At 45.8% G+C, this 22,785-nt stretch overlaps 1 protein-coding gene and 1 pseudogene across 8 annotated transcripts in view; one reads left to right on the top strand and one right to left on the bottom strand.

The window, feature by feature from the left end:
- The window catches only part of DYRK1A (dual specificity tyrosine phosphorylation regulated kinase 1A), a 153,405-nt gene extending 148,035 nt beyond the window's left edge, over positions 1–5,370 (bottom strand). For 2 of the 8 annotated variants that reach the window (XM_030914228.1, XM_030914222.1), the window contains exon 1: positions 3,797–3,928. The gene's annotated coding sequence lies outside the window, so the exon portion shown is untranslated. Of the gene's footprint in view, positions 1–2,721; positions 2,842–3,796; positions 4,552–5,243 lie in introns of those variants that run through there. The other 6 variants (XM_030914223.1, XM_030914226.1, XM_030914230.1 and 3 more) reach the window with 6 other exon arrangements.
- A 7,336-nt stretch (positions 5,371–12,706) lies between these two features.
- On the top strand, positions 12,707–13,639 carry LOC104680323 (annotated as a pseudogene).
- Positions 13,640–22,785: the final 9,146 nt, after the last annotated feature.

Below are 22,785 nucleotides of genomic sequence, written 5' to 3'. Positions count from 1 at the left end.
TACTCTGGTAGTAGGATTTCAAAGCGAAAGCTTAACTCTTTAAACACCTAGCTGGCTTATACAATGCAGTATTTCCAAATCATTTTGTTTTCATATACAAAAAAAAAAAAAAAAAATCAAACTAAGGCTGCTTGTAGCCAGAACATTAAGAAATAAGATCTGTCTTCAATTACCCAATATGAACCTTCAATTATTATTTTAGTCACATGAGGTCTACATTTCACTTTCACTCTATGGTAAACTTCACAACTCTAGCTTAACACTGTAGCACTGACATAAAGCAAGACTTCAAAAAGCTATCTTCATTTGGGAGCAACTGAGGAGAAATTTTAGGTAATTTAATATAATTTGCTGATTTTTCGAAGTAATTAAACACAAATTTTAACTCTCCAAACTTTTTAATCCAAAGTTGAGCAAGCTTTGGGTTATAAATTACCACTTCTCTAGCCATCAGAAAACTGCCCAACAGTCAAGATAACATCTGGTAAAAAGTCTTTTAAAAGGCGAAACCACTATATATACATAAGGTGCTATTATACTGGTCACGCAATTCACTTTCACAGGGCAAACTGTTAGTATCAAGTTTCAGGAAACATAACTAATAGTTTCACGTAATATCTTTACTTAAAATAGAAAACAGACGAACATATATGGAAGTAAAATCACCAAAACACTCAACAGAAAGTAAAGATTCTTAGTTCAGTTAAATAACTGCTTATGATTACTACAACATAAGATTAATACAACTTTGCAGATGAGGAACTAAGTTCTTGATAAAGACTTTCTGGAAGTTTTTGGGTTTTGCTGGTTTTAGATAAGTGTTTTCATGGAGAGCGGTGAAACCGTTTCCTGTATGTGTATAGGAAATGTGAAAGCCCTCTAAAATACGAGGAAAGCTAATGCCAAAGCAAAGACAAACTGGCACACACCTAATCACAAACACCAAGAAAGTCACAAGTGAAGCCCACTCTTACTCTCATCTTGTGTTTAGTGGCATGTATAACGCAATTCCCTTCTCGCCTATAGTACAGTTAATTCTATCCACATTTTCTTCTCTTAACTAGATACCTGTCAACCATAAACAGACACACGAAAACACCCCAGGGCAGTCTAAATTTCTAAGCTATTTCTTTAAAAAAAAATGGTTTTCAAGTGAAAACCAAGATTCAATCCAAATTAACACTTTGTGTAGTTACAAAACAAAATGCATTGCCAAAGGTCACTGTATACCATGTTTATAACAAGGTATCTTGAATTTTCCTTTTGCAGATAAACATTCATAGCACTCTAAAAACCTAAAGTAAATTACTTAAATACATTGTTGCAGTTACCTAGGCCTCTCCACCTCCATATCTTTAAGTCATAAACAGTAACTCTCCATAATAGTAACTCTCCATAAATAACACCAAGGAGCAAACATCAGACAATATTTTAGAGGGGAAAAAAACTTAACAAATGGCCGTTTTTACTGTCCACATTCCCTAACAAGACATTGCACTAATAGGGAATGTTTTACATTATCTTAAATGTTAGTGCCTCTAAAAAACTGGACTTATTTTTAAATCTCTTGCACATAATAATGCGTTAAGTTTCTATTATGTTCCACCAAAATATCGTTAAAAGGTTTAAGAGATGATCTTACACTTAGATCTCAAATTCCTAACAACAACAAAAGATCTCACTAGGTCATCTGGTCCATTTCTCATCCCTACCAATAATTACCATTCATTCAAGTCTATTCCTTCAAACCTTTCTTCAACATCCACAAGGTAAAAAGGAGTGTGCCTTCATGGTGCAAACACAAGGGGTGATCCTTCCTCCTTTAATAATCTCTGAGGTCTTGAGATAAAAATGAAATATTTACAACTAGTCTTACAAGAGAACTAGGTGTAGACATTGACAGGAGTCCTTAACTTTCTAGCATGGTTTGAAGTCTCAAATAAATCTGGACAGCTACCATAAACACCACTGCTATACCAGGGAAAATCCTCCAAAAGTACTGGGGTACTTGAAGTATACGTAAAAAATCTGAACTACAATCAAGTAAGCTTTTTTCACAACCAGTTTCTTTGAAATGATCTTCTGCAGTTTAAAACCTCAGCACATGAAACTTTAGTTCTAGTCGCACATTTTTAAAAGTCTACTTGAAAACCATATTCTAAAGTAACCGATCAAGATACGACAAATCTAAGAAAACAAAAACTAAAGGTAATTCCACTGAATTATTAAAACACCTCAAAATCAAATGTTAAATATATTCATTAACTTTGGACACAAAGTATAAAGGGGTCACAGAGGCTCTTAAGCAAAGAATAAAATAAATAAAAATAACTTCACACAAAACTTTCTTATGACTCATCAATACTCAGAAGACGAGTGTAATCGAAATTAAGTTTGAAGTACAAAACACACCAAGGAATATTTTTAATTCCTTTCATTCAAAAATTGACTACATAGTTTTCTTGGGGGGGAAAAATGGACTGAAAAGTTTCATTAAGAGGGCTCATTACCATTACCTTACCTTTCGGCCACGGCATGCCACAAAGGTTAATTCCATGCTAAAAACCATAGGGGGACACAATCTCTAGGTTAGAACCCTGAGTCATTACACACGAATCACTCCAAAATTTGCCAGTATTTATAATAATGAGTTACACCCTAGTGATTCACAAGTCCAGACTGGCTACAGCTTCCTGGCTCCTGGAGTCCCAGCTGTATTACCTCAGACCAGTCAGTGCCCCTTCTCCAGGCTCAGTCTCCTCATCTGTAAAATGGGAACAGTTCCTACTGGCTGGGCAAGCTGGTCGATCCACGGAAAACCCTGAGAACAGCGCCTGGCACCTGTGAAAACCATATTCTAAGGCGTATTTTCTGACAATTTGGGAGGAATCCAAGAACCAAATGGTCCTAGCAGTTCTGCGCTGCGCCTAGATTACGGGATTCGTGTCACCTAGGGTTGGGCTAAAGGCGCAGGCAAGGAACCGAAGTCACTGACTCACTAATTTTACCATTTTTAACTATTTCAGATTAGGGAGGAGCCTTTCGCCAAGAGCTGAACTGCTCAGCAGCTTCGGTGGCTCCGAAGCGAGAGTGGGTTTGTGCCTATAAATAGACTCGTGAAGTTTTGTGGTGATACACAGGTATCCATTCTAATTCACCTCTCCTCAGCCACCAACTCCCCCGGCTGCCGGGCAGGTCATCCCTCCACCCCGAACCGCCGGGGACACTCGCGCTCCCCGCCCAACTTCGGAGACCAGTGAGTGCCCCTCGCTCAGGCGCGGACCCCCAGGGCCGCCGAGGCAGCGGCTCCCGACCTTCGCCGGCGCCCGGCCCGGCCCCGCCGTCCTCGCCCAGCCGGCCCCATTTTCTTAACCCGTGCATTGTCCTTGCGAAGCACCCCGGCGGTTCCCACACTGGTGGGGACGGAGAGGAGGGACGAGGGAGGAGCTGGGGGAAGAGGATGAGGAGGAAGAGGAGGAGGAAGACAACCTCCACCCCTTCGCTCGGGCGGCCAGTGAAGGTCTGGCGCTGTCTACGGGCCCCCAGGCCCCGGCTCCCGGGAGGCCGCGGCCCCCGCTCCCACCCTCCGCAACTTTCCCTCCGCTCGCGCCCGCCGCTCCTTTGGGACCGGGCCTGAGGCTCCCTCCCCCGGCGGCCGGCCCAGGGCCCGCGGCGCCTCCTCCTAAAATGGCAGGTCCCTCCCTCCGCCCGGCGGCCTCGGCTCGGGCCCTGCTGCGGGCCGCCGGGGGAGCCAAGCGCCGGGCCGGGCGGGGCCGCGGCCGGGCCGGACACTCACCGGGACGATGGCGGGGCGCTCGCGCCGCTTCCTCCGGTGAGTCTCAGCCTCGGACTCCCGCGCCGCGCTCCCGCTCCCGCCGCGGCCTCCGCAGCCAGCGCCGCCCCGGCCACCTCTCTCCGCCCCCGGCGCTCGGGCTCCTGGCCGCGCGGCAGCCTGCTCAGTCTCTCCTCGGCTCGCGGTTCCAGCGGCGCCCGGAGCCGGGGAGGCGACAGCCCCCTCCCCGGCAAATACCGCAGTCCCCGGGCCCCGATTCCCGGCGGCGGGGCCGCGCGGCCCGGCCCGGCACAGAGGGCGGCAGCGGGGAGGTCGGGCGCCGAGCGGCGGCTGCTGCCGGCGGCTTCTTCCCGAGGAGGATTTTGTAAATCTCACAAAATGGCGCGCGCTCCGAACCTGCGCAGCGAGAAGCGCCGGGGCCCGGGCGGCGGCGGCGGCTCCTCCGCCAGGAGAGCCCGAACCGCCCGCCCCCGAGTCCCCGCACAGACAGACAGACACTCGCACACACCCGCACACTCGCGCGCACACTCGCCCTCGCACACGCTCCCTCGCACACACTCGCACTCACACCGGTCCCGCCCGCTCGCCGGCGGCGGCAGCGGCACCAACAGCAGCAGCAGGAACAGCAGCAGCAGAAGCGGCGGCGGCGGCGGCGGCGCCCGCACCCCCCGCTCGGGGTGTCCGCTCTCTGAGCCCGACCTGGGCCGCGATCAGCAGCAGCGACGGCAGCAGTCTCCCCGGATACCCCCGCCGCGGTTGCCGCCGCCACCCCCGCCTCACTCCAATGGGGCTTTTTATTATTATTCGGGCGGGAAGCGAAAGGGTTTAAAAAAAAACCAACCAACAAAATGGCGACGGACCGACCCGGTCGCTATGGCAACTGTCAATCAAAACGCAAAACCCCGGCTGACGTGCTGACGTCCTTCTCCCGCCCCCCGGCCCCGATCCGGCGGGCGGGGCCTGTTGCTCAGGTAACGGCAGATTCCGTTCCCTCCTTTCCGTCTCCCCCTCCGTCCCCAGCCAACCACCCAACCCCCTCAGGTCACGTGAAGGATAAATTCGGAGCTCGGGCCCGCTACGAGTGTCAGAGGAGGGCGCGTGATTCGCCCGGGGGAGGGGAGAGGAGGGGGACGGCTAGGCCGAGGGAGGGTAGGGACTGGGGAAGGGGGGGCGAGGCGGCGGCCAGGCCTGTGCGCGAGCGCCCGCCGCCTCCCGGCCGCCTCGCCCCGCCCCGCGCCCGCGCCGACTGCGGCCCGGGGAGCGCGCGCGGCCTGCCGCGCCGCCGCCCCCGCAGCCCTAGCGCCCCGCGCTTCCGCGTTGGCGCCCGCAGCCCCGCCCGCGCCGGGGGGAGGGGAGGGCTGCCCCGGGCGGGGGAGGGTCGGGGCGCCGCGGCGTTCGGGCAGGGACCCGGGAAGCCCACCCCGCACGCCCGGGCCTGGAGGGCTCTCACCGCGGTCCGGACGCCGCGCTCGCCTTTCTCCCCGGGAAGCGCGCCGGCCGCGGCCGTCCGCGCGTGGAGCCGGTTCTTCGAAGGGCTCGCGGGCCTCCTCGCCGGAAAATGCCGGCGGAGGCCGCGGTGGGGGCGGGGAGGAGCCGCCGCCGCGCCCCAGACATCGCAGGAATTCCGGACGCTGCGCCGGGTCCCGGCGGCCCTGAGGCTGGCACCCGGCTCCGGTCGGGCCGCTCGGGTTTTGTGGCGCCGGAGACCAGCGTTGAGAAATTAGGCTGGAGCCATCATGAAAACTTTTTCAGGCTGTGCACGCTCGCCCGTCCCTGCCCATCTGTTTCCAACCCCTCCCCACCTTTCTGGGCGCAGCCTGCCTGCTCCATCGGAATGCCCCTTAGATAAATCCCCTTGTGCTGTTACTGTGTCCTTGTCGTCCAGCTCCCTGGTTTTCTTTTCTGTGCAGCTCTTCGGTTTCCAGAGTCTTAATTTGCCTACTTGTCCTTAACCATCAAAACTCTTTATTAATATCCTGGCTTTCGCTGATTTTTATTCTGTCTATCCTTTCTGCCTGCCTATAAGTATTGCTGGGTGAGCTCCCGAGGCTTGAAAACCCAAGTATGCCATGCTGGCTGCGTTGTAACCGGCATAGAGCCACCAGCTAAAAATTGTATTTTGTACCAGCTCTAATGGCATTTAATAAATGTATAGCTCAAAAGAGTGTGTGTGTGTGTGCTGTTTTACAGCAGTCACTAATTGATTTCTAAGCTTGATTTTGCCTCCTTGTGATAGTGTTCATAACCAATTTTTTTCATAAACTTCACAAATATAGTAGCAACAGATAAAATCTTATAAACGATATTAGGATGTAAAAAACCAGCAGTAAATACCGCTGTATATGCTACATGACTCAAAGACACCTGCTTTAAATGATCTCCAGCAAAAATGTCCTTGCTACAGTTACTAGGACATTGATATACTAAGGTAACCATTCAGATTAGCACAGACTTTGAAAGAAATCCGACTAAACCGAAAATGAATTGGTCAAAAAGTAATCGGGCAAATTGCTTGCTTTCAGACTGATCTCCATGATATAAAAAAAAGTTGCCGTAACCGGCAAAAGTTCTTTCGTCTTATTGTTTCAAAATTGCCCTGCTAATGTGATTAAAGTCCACGGTAAACTTAATTGTTTTGAAGAAAGAGGATGTGGCCCAGAGCGCCCCTTATTCAGAGGAGAGGTCGCTACCTGGTTCCTCCCAAGCTCAAACTTCCACCTATACAACCAACTCCTTCCTCTCTGGTCCTGGATCTCTCCTTCCTGCCCCCATCCCACCCCGTTCACCAAGCTTTGGCTTCTATCAGAGCACCTCAGCATTTGCAACCGTTAGTACTAAATTAAATTTGACTCAAAGTTTTATTCCTCGTAATGGAAGAAACTTGCATAGTTAATCTTCTTAGGTAACCGGAACAGACTGTGACAGTATCTCAAGATACGTGTCTTTGTCTTCAGTTCAAATCAACCCAGAAGATCATCGGAGTGGGGCAGAATCTTGAGAATATAAACGTGTGGGAATAGAAGGCATCGCTGGTCTTCGTATCTAGAAGTCTGCACCCCCTTTTTCCCCAGTGTGACAGCCTTGGACAACATTGGTCAGTGAATGTCATATCCAGGTTGGAATGCTGTAAAATGGTTTTACACAGGCTTCGCCTAAAAACGTAACCTGTAAATTACAGCTGGCTCCAAACAAGTGACCACATGTAGGCCGGAAGGACTCTGGTACAGATGCCAGCTGACCTGGTTCACAGATGAAATCCCTGTCATCTAAGAATCTCCCCATTAGATTCACTTACAGGTATATTTATTCATAGACTATTCACCTTGAAAAGCAAAGGCCCTCAGCTCATAGGTGGTAACAGCCTCCATTTATCCAGCATGTTCTAGAGTATCTCTAATTTTCACAGCAACATTGCATCCCCACTATAGGGTTGAGTAAACAAGTCCTGAATAATTACATGACTTTTCTCAAGGCAGTCACCACTCACCAGTAAGTGGTGAAACCAGGATTCAAACACAGGTATAATTGCAAAGCCCATGTTCTTTCCAACACACCAAGATGATTCAAGAGTACGTGGAGGTAGAGTCTTCACAGAGAATAGCAAGTTGGGTCTCTGGAGTGAACACTAATCCAAAATGACTGCTGTCCTTATAGAAAGGAGACATTTGGACGGAGACAAACACATACACAGGGAAGACAATCTGAAGACACCAGGAGAAGGTGGCCATCTACAAACCACAGCGCACCTGAGGCTACCAGAAGCTGACAAGCATGGAACAGATTCTGTCTTACGACCATGAGAGGAAACCAACCCTCCCAACACCTTGATTTTGGATTTCTGACCTCCAGAACTACAAGACAATACATTTCTGTTGTTTAAGCCACCTAGTTGTTGGTACTTTGTAGTGGCACTAAAGGAAACTAACACACAGATGCATGCCAAGATGGTGGTTTCTTTTGGTTGGTTTCACATTCGTTAGTGACCACTCTTGGTGATGCACTATTCTAAGCCTATAAGTCCAGTAGTTGGAATCTCGCTGAGAGTTATAACCCAAATAAATATTCCAAGGACAAACAAACAAACTAACCAATATTCCTATCACTGCCCCTCAAGCCAAGTGAGAAGGTGAACAATTTGCATTTGGTTCCTGGACAGTGGCATGGCCTGGCATCTGACACCCCCTACTGTTCTTACAGACTTCTGGGTAAAGGTCTTCACTAGCTGCCCTTGTACAAACTTTATTGTCTGTTCTTTGTTTTTTTTATTTTTTATTTTTTTTGAGATAAGGTCTCACTCCATTGCCCAGGCTGGAGTGCAGTGGCATGATTACAGTTCACTGCAGCCTCCACCTCCCAGGCTCAAGCAATCCTCCCCACCTCAGCCTCCGGAGTAGCCAGGACTACAAGCGCATGCCACCACGCCTGGGTAACTTTTCGTATTTTTTTGTAGAGATGAGGTTTTGCTATGTTGCCCAGGCTGGTTTCAAATTCCTAGACTCAAGCCATCCTCCCACTTCAGCCTCCCAAAGTGCTGGCATAACAGGTATGAGCCACCACGCTTGGCCAAGGAGTTAATTCTTAATTATTTGCACCTAAGGTCCAAAAGCAAAATATAGCAGTCATGTACGGTCATTACAGACTATTTTACAATATGGAAAACAATGAAGAGGTAATGATTACTCATAGATATCACCCAGGAAAAAAAAAAAAAAAAAAGTATTGGTATTTTCATATTAGCATATGTCCTTCCAGACTTTCTTAGGGAGACATGAGCACACTCACCTACAGACAACACTGCAGATATGTTTTGTGCCATTTTTACTTGCGATTATGCTATGAGCACATTTTAGTGTTAATCAACTGAAATTTAGATAATCATTTTAACAGCTACTAGTATTCCATCAGTTGAATAGGCCATAATTTGTTTAACTGCTCCTCTGTTTTTTAAGGAAGTTTTTCCTTTTTGTTGTTGTTGTTGCTACAGATAAAGTTGCATAAACATGGCCTACATCCATTTTACACACCTGTCCAATTATTTCCTTCAGATAAAAGTATGCGTCCTGAAAAAGCTTTTGATTCGTGTTACCAAAATATTCCTCAGAAGTAATTCCAACAATTTGCACTCCTAAAAGTAATATGGGACAATGGCTTTCTCCTACACCCTACCACACCCTCTTATTTTTATTTGCATTTATTTGGACATTTTGTGACTTTTTAAAAATATGTTTGTTGTGTATTTGTGCCCTGCCTATGTATATCTATCTGATGCCTGTTTGGGAAGGCAGAGAGAAGTGTTTGGAGGTTTTGGTTTTTGGTTTGTGAATTTTTTTTAATTTTAATTTTAATTTTTTTTTCCTCATTCTGTGGCCCAGGCTGGAGTGCAGTGGTGTGATCTCGGCTCTCTGCAACCTCAGCCTCCCAGGTTCAAGTGATTCTCCTGCCTCAGCCTCCCGAGTAGCTGGGACTACAGGCGCACAGCACCATGCCCGGCTAATTTTTGTATTTTTAGTAGAGATGGGGTTTCACCATGTTGGCCAGGATGGTCTCAATCTCTTGACCTCATGATCTGCCTGCCTCAGTCTCCCAAAGTGCTGGGATTACAGGCATGTGCCATCGCGCTCAGCCTTTTTTTTTTCAATTGATTTCTTTTTTGAGATTGTACTGCAAAAAGAAACAAGAAGGAAAAAAAAAGAAAAATGGAAGGTCATGGGCTGCTGTTAGATTGAGACATGTGTGTCACCCCAGTCAGTGTATCTGTGGTCATCTTCATTCTCCTAGCCATCTCCCAAGTAGGGCTAGCCTGACTCCTTTCTTGCTCTCACTGTCCTTCCCCTTCTTTTTGTTTTTTTGTTTTGTTTTGTTTTGTTTTGAGACAGAGTTTTGCTCTTTTTGCCCAGGCTGGACTGCAATGGTGCGATCTAGGCTTATTGCAACCTCCCCTCCACCTCCTGGGTTCAAGTGATTCTCCTGCCTCATCCTCCCAAGTAGCTGAGGTTACAAGCGTGCGCCACTACGCCTGCCTGGTTTTGTATTTTTGTAAAGACGGGGTTTCACCATGTTGGCAAGACTGGTCTCAAACTCCTGACCTCAGGTGATCCACCCGCCTCAGCCTCCCAAAGTGCGGGTATTACAGGCATGAGCCACGGTGCCTGGCCTCCTTCCTCCTCTTAACCAGGCACCTCCAACCAAGGACTCTGTCCCAGAATCTTAAGGTTACAAAGTTGTTTATGTCAAGACGTGGTTCTCATGGCGCCATTAAAAAAGAGAGAGAGAGAAGACAATATTCATTGCCTGCCTTATCATGTAAGCATGTTTACCAATATTATTTTATGAATTGCCATTAACATTTTCTTTCCTTGTGACATTAAGATAAAGCTTAAATAGTAAATATGTAGTTATTAAAGTGTGTATTCTACAGTTTCAGAAAATCTTGAAATCTTATTTTGCGGCCGGGCGTGGTTCACGGCTGTAATCCCAGCACTTTCGGAGGCCAAGGTGGCCTGATTGCTTGAGGTCAGGAGTTCGAGACCAGCCTGACCAACATGGTGAAACCCTGTCTCTACTAAAAATACAAAAATTGGCCGGGCGCAGTGGCTCAAGCCTGTAATCCCAGCACTTTGGGAGGCCGAGACGGGCAGATCGCGAGGTTAGGAGATCGAGACCATCCTGGCTAACACGGTGAAACCCCGTCTCTACTAAAAACTACAAAAAAAAAAAAAAAACTAGCTGGGCGAGGTGGCAGCGCCTGTAGTCCCAGCTACTCGGGAGGCTGAGGCAGGAGAATGGTGTAAACCCGGGAGGCGGAGCTTGCAGTGAGCTGAGATCCGGCCACAGCAGTCCAGCCTGGGTGACAGAGCGAGACTCCGTCTCAAAAAAATAAAAATAAAAAAATAAAAATAAATAAAAATACAAAAATTAGCCAGGTGTCGTGGCAGGTGCCTGTAGTCCCAGCTACTCTGGAGGCTGAGGCAAGAGAATTGCTTGAACCCAGGAGGCGGAAGTTGCAGTGAACCAACATGGATGGTGCTACTGCACTCCAGCCTGGGCGACAGAGTGAGACTCCGTCTCAAAAAAAAAAAAAAAAAAAAATCGTATTTTGCAACATTTTGGCAAGACTTGAAAAGAAATCCACTTTTATATATTGATTCATATGTATATAATAGCTTCCTCAAAATTAACAGGTTGAGGAAAATGCCCTAATGAAATGGAAAAACAATTAAGTACATGAAATTTAAAATTAGGCAGGAGGCACAGAGTTCTACAAAGATCACTTTCTGCATTGGCCCATTAGCTCAACAGTTCTTGAGAGTTTTGGCTTATTTTCTTGGCTTTTTAATCTAAGTACGTAGTGAACATCTTTTAATATTTCTGTAGTATTTATTGATCTGCACACTTCTACCATTTTCAGCATTTTTCCTATTTTTGTTTCAATTCAATGCAAAATATGTTTATAATTGTTATAGCATTAGTACTATTTTGTTATATTGTATTTCCATGTCTGTTTCTAAACTAGAAGTGCTTTTAGGGCAAGGATCCTGTATTTTCATCTTTGTATCATAAGCACCATATCTGGCATATTATAAATACTGTTTGATTTGGTTTGGTTAGGATTGGAGGTGGTTTTTTGTTGTTGTTTGGTTGGTTTTTGGTTTTTGATTTTTTTGAGACAAGATCTTAACTCTGTTGCCCAAGCTGGAGTGCTGTAGCACAATCATGGCTTACTGAAGCCTCGACGTCCTGGGCTCAAGCAATCCTTCCACCTCAGGCTCCCAAGTACCTAGGACTACAGGTATGCCTCACCATGTCCAGCTGATTTTTTTTTTTTTTTTTTTTTGAGACGGAGTCTCGCTCTGTCGCCCGGGCTGGAGTGCAGTGGCCGGATCTCAGCTCACTGCAAGCTCCGCCTCCCGGGTTCACGCCATTCTCCTGCCTCAGCCTCCCGAGTAGCTGGGACTACAGGCGCCCGCCACCTCGCCCGGCTAGTTTTTTGTATTTTTTAGTAGAGACGGGGTTTCACCGTGTTAGCCAGGATGGTCTCGATCTCCTGACCTCGTGATCCGCCCATCTCGGCCTCCCAAAGTGCTGGGATTACAGGCTTGAGCCACCGCGCCCGGCCGATTTTTTTTATTAAAAAAAAAAATTTTTGTAGAGACAGGATCTGGATATGTTGCCCAGGGTGATCTCAAACTCCTGGCCTTAAGTGATCCCCCCATCTTAGCCCCCTGAAGTGCTGGGATTACAGGTGTGAGCCACTGCGTATTTTACCTGTTTTGTATTTATAAATGAATGATGAGCTTCCGCTATTTTTTTTTCTCTATTTTCCTGCATTCTATTCCACCTACCACAAAACTTTAGGGGACACTGTTCAGTGATTTGTATAGAAGTGGGAAATGTTTGTTTTTTTTTTTTTTCCTCAACGTAAGGTGGATGGAATTTCCCCAGTACCAAAGGAAAGATTGTTGTAGTCAGCTAAGCTAGAAAAAGAAAGTTCCCCTGAAGAGATACATTAATGTTAGTGATTACCATGTAGCTAGCTAACGCTATTACAGCAATGTTTCTCAAACCAAAGTGTCCTTGCACAGTTGCCAGCTCACTCAGGTAACACCCAGTTTGAGAAACTACAGATTTGGGCATTCTCATTAAGCAGAGGTCTAGACAGGACCTCTGCGTGGCTGAGTCTATTAACTTCTATGTCCCAAATACAGTCTTTGCAGCATAAGGTTACGGACAGATAGCAAAACATTCATTTATGAAGGACAGCAAACGTTATCTGTTCACTCCCATCTCCTGATTTGCTTCCAAACTTTTAAAAGCAAAAATCCATTTTTATATTTCCTTTGTAAATAGATAACATAAAAAGCATAAAGAAGAAGATAGATGGTTTCAGGAGGGGGTCTGGGAAGCGCGGTGGCCATGGTCAGCCAACCTGTGCTCAACAACAGCGTCAAGATGCCCATCCTGGGGCTAGACACCTGGAAGCCCCCTCCAGGCCAGGTGACCGAGGCTGTAAGGGTGACAGTCGACATTGGGTATCACTGCATTGACTGCACCCCTGTGTACCAGAACAAGAATGCATTGGTCGGGGTGGGCATGCAGGAGCAGCTCAGGGAGCAGGTGGTAAACTTGAGGAGCTCTGCGTCATTCGCAAGCTGTGGTGCACGACCCATGGGAAGGGCCTGGGGAGAGAAGCCTGCCAGAAGACACTCAGCGCCCGGAAGCTGGACTGCCTGGACCTCCACCTCATTCACTGTCCCACCGGCTTTAAGCCCGGGAAGGGATTTTTCCTATTGGATGAGTCAGGCAACATGGTCCCAGTGACACCAACATTGTGGACACAGGGGCGGCCATGGAAGAGCTGGTGGATGAAGAGCTGATGAAAGCTATTGGCATCTCCAACTTCAACCATCTCCAGGCCAAAAGGATCTTAAACCAACCTGGCTTCAAGTGTAAGCCAGCGGATCACCCGTACCTAACTCAGGAGAAGTTAACCCAGTACTGCCAGTCCAGAGGCAGCATGGCGACTGCCCATAGCCCCCTTGGCTCTCCTAGCAGGCCCTGGGCCAAGCCTGAGGACCCTTCCCTGCTGAGGATCCCAGGATCGAGGCAATTGCAGCCAAGCACAATAAAACTGCAGCCCAGGTTCTGATCTGGTTCCCCATGCAGAGGAACTTGGTGGTGATCCCCAAGTCTGTGACACTGGAACACATTGCTGAGAACTTTGAGGCCTTTGACTTTGAATGAACATCCAGGATATGACCACCTTGAATGGCTACAACAGGAACTGGAAGGGTGTGCACCTTAAGCTGTGCCTCCCACAAGGATCACCCCTTCCACGAAAAGTGTTGAAGCTGTGGGTGCCTGCTCATCCCCAAGCGACCTACACCTGTTTTTCTTGCCTCATTTTTCTTGCAAATGTAACATGGCCCGGGTCCCTCAGCAGTAGGACAGCAACCTGTAGATGGACCAGTGAAGCTTTGTCTAGCTTAGGTTGGATCTGAAGAGCAGCATCAGTAGAGTAGAAGTCTCTTCCAGTTTGCTTTGCCCTTCTCAACCTGAATACCCTTTTCTGACCAAGGAGAAGCAAAATCTACACAGTCTAAATAGTGTCATTAACAGTTGAGTTTTAACTTCTTGGAGCTGGTAATCCTTTTGGCAAGACTTCTCTTTGCCTCAAAAAATGCTTTCGTGAACTTGAAAAAAAAAAAAAAAAAAAGAATAAAACCAAAGGATCCACTAATCCTATTTTTCGTATAATGACTGTTTATTTTCTTTTTCTTTCTTTTTTATTGAGACAAGGTTTTGCTCTGTCACCCAGGCTGGAGTGCAGTGGTATGATCATAACTCACTGCAGCCTCTAACTCCTGGGTTAAGCAATCCTCCCACCTCAGCCTCTCAAGTAGCTGGGACCACAGGCATGCATGACCCCCAGCTAATTTTTTAAATTTTTGGTAGAGATGGGGGTCTCCCCATGTTGCCCAGGCTGGTCTCAAACTCCTAGGCTCAAGCTATCCTCCCACCTCAGCCTCCCAAAGTGTTGAAATTACAGGCATGAGCCACCACACCTGGCCATGACCATTTGTTTTCTTGTTGATTGATTGATTGATTGATTGATTGAGACGGAGTCTCGCTCTGTCTCCCAGGCTGGAACAGTGGCATGATCTCGGCTCACTGCAACCTCCGCCTCCCAGGTTCCAGCAATTCTTCTGCCTCAGCCTCCCAAGTAGCTGGGATTACAGGCATGCACCACTACCTCCAGCTAAGTTTTGTATTATTAATAGAGATGAGGTTTCACCATGTTGGCCAGACTGGTCTTGAGCTCCTGACTTCAGGTGATCCACCCGCCTCGGCTTCCCAAAGTGTTGGGATTACAGGTGTGAGCCACTGTGCCTGGCTTGTTTATTTTCAAGATAAGAAAATCAAGTATATGGTTGAAACATCCAAACAGAACAGAAAAGAGTAAAATTAACAGTCCAAGCCTCCCACCAGCCTCCTGACTCCTTTGTCCTTCACCGTGTTCCTCAAGGCTTCATGGGACTCTACAGTTGGGTATCACATCACTGCCCACTGAAAAGCTTAAAAGACTCTAAGTTTTTGTTTTGGGGATAACATTCTTACATGTTAGTTTGGTGCCGAATCCCTTCATGATCTGACCTCTCAGGCCTTCTCTGCTCAGGGTCCACCACTTTACGCTCCCAGAACACAACCCATTCTTATCTCCTCTGCTGTCTCCAGGAAAGTCTCATTTGTTTGTCAAGGCACTTATCTCTGTATTTTCACGGTAGGTTTCTTCTTCCATGCACTAGGAGAAATGGAAACCCTCCAGGAATACAAACCTAGCCCCCAGGCAATTTTTATTCTCAGTGCTTTGCCCAGTGCCTGGTATCTACCGATCACCAAATGAATGTTTTTGCAACAGAGTCACCAGGGAATTGCAAAACAGCAAGGGCAGGATGGAGTAGGCAAGCAATGAAATCCAGGAAATGGTTAAAAGCAAGAGGAGTACACTTCACTCTGGAGTTGAAAGAGGTGGCCATCTGCGTCCGGCCTTCCTCTCGCTCCCAGCATGGACACCGGCTTCCTGAAGATAGGGAGGGCTGTTCGGTGGGAGGGCTGTCAGTCCCACAGATGGCTGCGGTGGCATTAGCAGAGTGCTGGATGAGGGTGCCTTTTGGATGAGTGGGTCATGTCACAGAAACCTGATTTGCCTTTGCTAGAAAAGTTGGATGGGAAGGGACATCCCGGCAGGGGCAGAAGGGAGCTGGTTTCCTGAGGGTGGTGACAGCCCCCTCCTGTAGCCAAAAGGGGACCTGCACATTTTCTTCTAGCTTGTCTAGCCCAGAAGAACTGGGGTGGAGGCCAGGGTTCAGGGGAGACACTGGAAGCAGGAACACATTCATGGACTATGAACTTTGCAGCTGCACAGGTAGAGTGGAGGGTGGAAGCCCAGCTTGCCGGGGTCCTGAGTTGACAGAATGGATGGCATCTGTGAGACATAGGGCTAATGTGGGAAGCACATTCATTCAGGGCTCTCAGACCTCCAGGGAAGGAAGCCCGCCCTGAGCAGAAGGCAAGCAGAGACATCATAGACACACACATAGATGCCAGAGTTGGGGGAAGCCCAATCCTTACATATCATAAATCCTAATCATCCAGTGGCTGCTGTGGGAAAGAAAGGGTATGGAATTTCCATGCAGGAAAACTTACCTGACAACAATGACATTTTGTTCATATTAGTCATTTGAGACATTTTCATTTTATTGTAATGAAGCAGGGCACGGACAATGTCTTGCAATGACGGACAATGTCTTGCAAGTCTGGATGTTTTAGAAGGGATTGGTGAGCTTGATAATAACAACAATAATAGCAATTGGAAAAAAGAGTGGTTGTTGGGACACAGAACGTGGGGAATTCTCAACCACTTCCTTACCATAGGAACTGGGGTAGTGTAGTTACCCTTTCTGAATTCGTTTCCTCCTCCTTTAAGGGAAGTCTTTAATCCTTTGTGAACTATAAGTCATTGTGTAAATATTGGGCCCCGATGTAAATAATAAGAGGATTTGATTCGATTCAAATTTTAACTTTTGAAGCCTTTCCCAAGACCCTTTCCCCTTTCAAAAATAAATAAAAGGCCAGGCACAGTGGTTCATGCCGGTAATCTCAGCACTTTGGGAGGCTGAGGCGGGTGGATCACTTAAGGACAGGAATTCGAGACCAGCCTAGCCAACATGGTGAAACCTGTCTCTACCAAAAATACAAAAATTAGCCAGGCGTGGTGGTGGGCACCTGTAATTCCAGCGACTCAGGAGGCTGAGGCAGGAGAATCACTTGAACCTGGGAGGCAGAGGTTGCAGTGAGTCGAGATCACACCACTGCACTCCAATCTGGGCGACAGAGCAAGACTCCATCTCAAATAAATAAATAAATATCTCAAAACACTCAGGTCGTTCTGCTGTAAACACATTTAACCCATTACATTCCTGTAAGTTATTATTTTTCTTTGCCTATATTTGAGTGTCTTCACTAACCGGTAACTCACTGCCTCCTAAAGCTGCAGAGACCTTCTTCGGTTACTTCCACTATAGGAAATTTGCCTTTGCATTCTGTGAATGGATCTTCTTCCCACGCTTTCCACCCAGTTTCTAAATCTTCCCATTTGAGACCACACGGACCAAGTCTCACTGTTCTTTCAAATGACAGCCTTCAAATGTTTGAAGAAAGCTGTGACTTTCCCAGGCTAAACACGTTTTCTTCTCTCACTTGCTTATGCAGTATGTTTCCCCAGACCAGCCTCCAGCTTCCTATGACTCCTGTCAATAACATCACTCCTGTCAATAACATCACTCCTGTCAATAACATCACTAAGTGAAACCTTGGAAACAACCTAAGTGGCCAGCGGTGGAGCCTCAATTTTAAGGTGTAGCACATCGACTTGTGGAAATAGAACACAAAATGAAGAATATTTCACAACATGAGAAAAACAATCACAGCGGTTAGATGGCAAAAAGAAAGCTATAAGTATATTTCGCATGACTTCAACTTTATAATAGAAAATACATATAATAAAATAAATTTTTGTCACATTTATCTCTGGAGGGTACAATCACAGGTGATAATTTGTCTTCTTTGTGCTTGTTTTTCAAATTTTCTGTAATCAACTGCTGGTAATCAGGAGAAAAAATAGACCCCGTGTCCCTGTAATTTTTACCTAATGACCTGAGACCTTAATTTTTAGAATATCATAAAACAGGCTTCTTCCTCCTTCTCATTTCGGAAATTAACATGTGTAGCAAATAGCCTCAGAGTACCAGGAGCCCAGTGGGCACTCAACAAATATTTGTTTTCTTCTTTACTTCCCTATGTACTTGAAAAGCACTCTTGCACGCTTCCATCTCATTAAACCTTCTCTCAGCTGCTTCCTATGGCTTGATTTCTACTCTGTATTACAAAGGACATTTGCTGTATGTCTCACTTTGGGCTTTTAAAAATTATTATTATTACTATTTCAGGCAGGATTTAGCTTTGTACCCCAGGCTGGAATGCAGTGGCACGATCATGGCTCACTGCAGCCTCAACCTCCTGGGCTCAATCTATCCTCCCATCTCACCCTGCCAAGTAGCTGGGACCACAGGTGCTCACCACCACATCCAGTTAAATTTTGTATTTTTTTTTGGAGACAGGGTTTCACCACATTGACAAGGCTGGTCTTGAGCTCCGGGCTTCAGATGATCCACCTGCTTCTACCTCCCAAAGTGCTGGGATTACAGGCGTGCCCCACCACATCTGGCTCGTCTGGGCTATTAATCAGGGGTCCTTAATAGTTACCAGCTCCAACAGCAAGAAAAAGACACATCTCTTTAAAAGGGACATAAGTATAGAAGGAACACTAGCTTCACCATTTTGCAGTATTCTTAAGCCAGTAAAATCCCAGGGTATATTAAAATAGAATGGCCAGGAGTTAATCCTTCCATCATACGGGTGATGTCCTCATTAGAGCATAGCCTAGTTTCTGATCCCTGGATCACCAGGGACTGACATTATTTGCCTTGGAGAGAGAAAAGCAAGTATTATGTGCCACTCGTGCATGTTAAAGGTTTTTCCAAGAAGGATGTCAAAACAGTGAAAAACAAAACAAATGGAACAAAAAACCAGAGGTCTCAACTTGTCACACCAGAGATCACCTTTTCCCAAAACCGGCTGTCTTAGATGGTGCCTTCATGGATGCAGTCACCATTCCCTCAAACCCCACAACCTGTAACATCTTTCTACAATTGGGTCACAGGTTACCTGCAGTGAAGTGCATAGCTGTTCATTTATACCACATGCAGTGTTGAGTGTCTGCACTGTGTCAGTTACTCTGATTGGTGCTGGGGATACAAAGATGGTTGAGATTGGACCCCAGTCCTGAAAACGTACAAGACCAGTAGGGAAGACCAGATAGGTCAAAGAAACTATAACGTGATAAATTCTGGAGTAAGAAGGAAGGGGTCCCTGAACCCCATCTAGGGGAATCCCAGATCAACGGCCTGAAGTTTTTCTGTCACTTACCCTCCCAGTTTGTGATAGATCTGGAATGCCTGATAGAGAGTCGGGAGGAGGAAAGAGTTTGTATAAAGATTGTCTCTCTTTGGGTTAAATTTGGTCTCATTTTTCTAGCATTTTCAGATGGAAATATATATAGCTTTGAACTTTTCTTCTAGTTTATTCATTAAGACAGTAAATTCCAACTAAGCACTATTCTGGCTCTGTCCTACACATTTTGATAGGTTGTATTTAAACTATTTTAAAATTATTATTTCAATTTAAAATATTTCTTTTTTCTTTTTTTTTTTTTTTTTTTTTTTGAGACACTGTCTTGCTCTGTTGCCCAGGCTAGAGTGCAGTGGCACGATCTTGGCTCACTGCAACCTCTGCCTCCCAGGTTCAAGTGATTCTCCTGCCTCAGCCTCCCAAGTAGCTGGGACTAAAGTCATGTGCCACCATGCCTGGCTATTTTTTTTTTTCTGCCAACTTTCACTCTTGTTGCCCAGGGTGGAGTGCAATGGTGCCATCTCAGCTCAGCACAACCTCCGCCTCCTGAGTTCAAGCGATCCTCCTGCCTCAGCCTCCCGAGTAGCTGGGATTACAAGCATGTGCCACCACATCCAGCTATTTCAAATTTTTAGTAGAGATGGGATTTCTCCGTGTTGGTCAGGGCGGATCTCGAACTCCTGACCTCAGGTTATCTGCCCGCCTCTGCCTCCCAAAATGCTGGGACTTCAAGTGTGAGTCACCACACCCAGCCAATTTTGCATTTTTTGTAGAGTTTCACCATGTTGCCAAGGTTGGTCTCGAACTCCTGGGCTCAAGCAATCTGCCCATCTTGACCTCCAAAAGTGCTGGGATTACACATGTGAGCCACCATGCCCAGCGTAAGCATAGATTCTTGATGAACAAGGAATATGATACCAAATAAAGCCTCACACAGAAAAGTCGTATTTTTAGGAGACATCTTATAGGGGAGGAGTGGTGGACAGAGCAACTCTGCATTATGAACAACAATGCAGGGCTGAGCTTTGATAACTGGGAGAAATACAAGCTGAAAAAGCTCACTAGGGCGCATCACATATTGTCTAATAACTCAGGAACATAATCCTCACTTCTCCAACTGAACCTCCTGAAACGAGCTTATCCCTAATAAATTTAGTTTATTTAAGCAAAACTCATAATTTTAAAAATGAATTAAAATAATCTATACAATTATATTGGCAGAAATAAATGATAAAAAGAAAAATGACAAATAATGGACATTGAATAGAAAAATATTGTCATGGAACAGATGGAAATTGTGATACAGTAGATGAAAATTGATTCTGAACAGATAAAACTGAATTACAAAAGCCAAACAAAACTATTTTCTTCACAATAAAAAAGCACACAGAGAGATCAAGTGCTCGGGAAAGATGCCCAGACAACCAAAGAAATGAAAGCCCAGGAGAGAAACTGAGAAAATAATCCTAGAAATAAAGTTCAAATAGGAAGAACCACAAAGGAGAATAAACACTGTGAAAAACATAATAAGGCATACGGAGGATCTGGAGGAGAAAAGCAAAAATAAATAAATGAGAATAAATATTCTAAGAGATTAGAGAGAATATATTTTAAATATGGAAGACAAGGAAGATTCAACACACATAGCCTTCATCTCACTAGAAATAAGAGGAGGAGAGTATAGGAAAATTTATTTAAAGATATAACTAAAGAAAACTGCCATAGAATTAAAAGAACACTTCAATCGACAAATTTTAAAGCAGTACCCTTTTCAGAAAAGAACTCACGTACAAAAGTTCCTGATCTTCAAATATAAAGCATCCTTATGTATCCTCTAAAAATATCAGGTTACCTGTAAGTAGAATGACCATATAATTTGCTGTCCAAATTGGGACACTAGTGGTAAAAGTGGGCATTGTTTTTTTTGTTGTTTTTTGGGGTTATTTGTTTTTGGTTTTTTTTGAGACAGAGACTCGCTCTGTTGCCAGGCTAGAGTGCAGTGGCGTGATCTTGGCTCACTGCAGCCTCCACCTCCTGGGTTCAAGTGGTCCTCCTGCCTCAGCCTCCCAAGTAGTTGGGACTACAGGCGCCCGCCACCATGCCCAGCTAATTTTTTTTTGTATTTTTAGTAGAGACAGGGTTTCACCATGTTAGCCAGGATGGTCTCAATCTCCTGACCTTGTGTTCCCAAAGTGCTGGGATTACAGGCGTGAGCCACAGCGCCTGGCCAAAATGGGTAATTTTCATGGAAAATATAGATATGAATGGCCAGGACTAGGCACAGTGACTCACGATTGTAGCTCCAGCACTTTGGGAAGTCAAGGTGGGCAAATCACTTTAACCCAGAAGTTCAAGACCAACCTGAGCAATATAGTGAGACCTCGTCTCTACAAAAAATACAAGAATTAGCCAGGCGTGGTAGCATGCACCTGTAGTCCCCGCTACTTGGGAGGCTGAAGCACGAGAATTGCTGAGCCTGGGAGATCCAGGCTGCAGAGAGTCATGATTGTACCACTGCACTCAGGCCTGGGTGACAGAGCAAGACCTTGTTTCAAAAAAAAGAACCATATTAGAAAGCTACAATAATTGTGATATTTGTTCATGAAAAGACAGATGTAATGAAATAGACTGAGTCCAGCATTGTAAACATAGGAACTATTTGTATCTAACAAGAGGACATTTCAAATAGTGGGAAGAAGATGCGTTATGTGGTAATGATATTGGTATAATAGAATAGCCACCTGGATAAAAATAATGTTGGATTTTACACCAAAATTAATTGCTAGCAAATAAAAATATTTGACAAATAAAAAAATTTGTCAGCAATTAATTTTGGTGTAAAATCCAACATTATTTTTATCCAGGTGGCTATTCTGTTATACCAATATCATTATCAAATAATTTGCTGACAAATAAATTCACCTGGGTTCGCTGGCTCACATCTGTAATCCCAGCACTTTGGGAGACCAAGGCAGGTGAATCACCTGAGGTCAGGAGTTTGAAACCAGCCTGGCCAATGTGGGAAAACCCTGTCTCTATTAAAAATACAAAAATTAGCTGGTCGTGGTGGTGGCGCCTGCAATCCTAGCTACTTAGGATGCTGAGGCAGGAGAATTGCTTGAACCCGGGAGATGGAGGTTGCAGTGAGCCAAGATTGCGCCACCGCACTCCAGCCTGGGCAACACAGCAAGACTCTGTCTCAAAAAAAAAAAAAAATTAAGTGAAAAATTAAATCTTACAAGTATTAGAGAAATCATAGAACTTTTTTTCTCAGCCTCCCGAGTAGCTGGGACTACAGGCGCCCGCCACTTCGCCCGGCTAGTTTTTGTATTTTTAGTAGAGACGGGGTTTCACCGTGTTAGCCAGGATGGTCTCGATCTCCTGACCTCGTGATCCGCCCGTCTCGGCCTCCCAAAGTGCTGGGATTACAGGCTTGAGCCACCGCGCCCGGCCAAAGAACTTTTTTTTTTTAAACAGGATCTCACTCGGTCACACAGGCTAGAGTGCAGTGGCACAGTCATAGCTCTCTGCAGCCTCGAACTCCTAGTCTCAAGCAATCTTGCTGCCCCAGCCTCCCAAAGTGCTGGGATTATGGGCATGAGCCACCACACCCAGCATGGAAGAACTTTTAGATAAGTTTTAAGTAGAGAAAGTTTTTCTAAGTATGTCACAAAACCCTTGAAACCATGCAAGAAAGGCTGACAAAATGTTCCACATAAAACTGTAAAATGTCTGTAAGTCTAAAACACCAGAAACATAGTCACACATGTGTGTAAAGTCTTATGTATAGCTATATTCATTGCAGCACTGTTTATAATTGCAGAAGATTGGAAACAACATAAGTCTGATTAAATAAATTTTGGTACACTCATAAAATACAATGTCACACATTAACTGTAATAAGGCAGGCTAGTATACCTGATATACCAATATGGGAACAACTCCAAGCTATATGAATTGAAAAG

This window comes from Rhinopithecus roxellana, chromosome 13 (genome assembly GCF_007565055.1).
Source record: "Rhinopithecus roxellana isolate Shanxi Qingling chromosome 13, ASM756505v1, whole genome shotgun sequence".
Classification (NCBI taxonomy): Eukaryota; Metazoa; Chordata; class Mammalia; order Primates; family Cercopithecidae; genus Rhinopithecus; species Rhinopithecus roxellana.
This window is presented reverse-complemented; position numbering and strand designations above follow the sequence as displayed.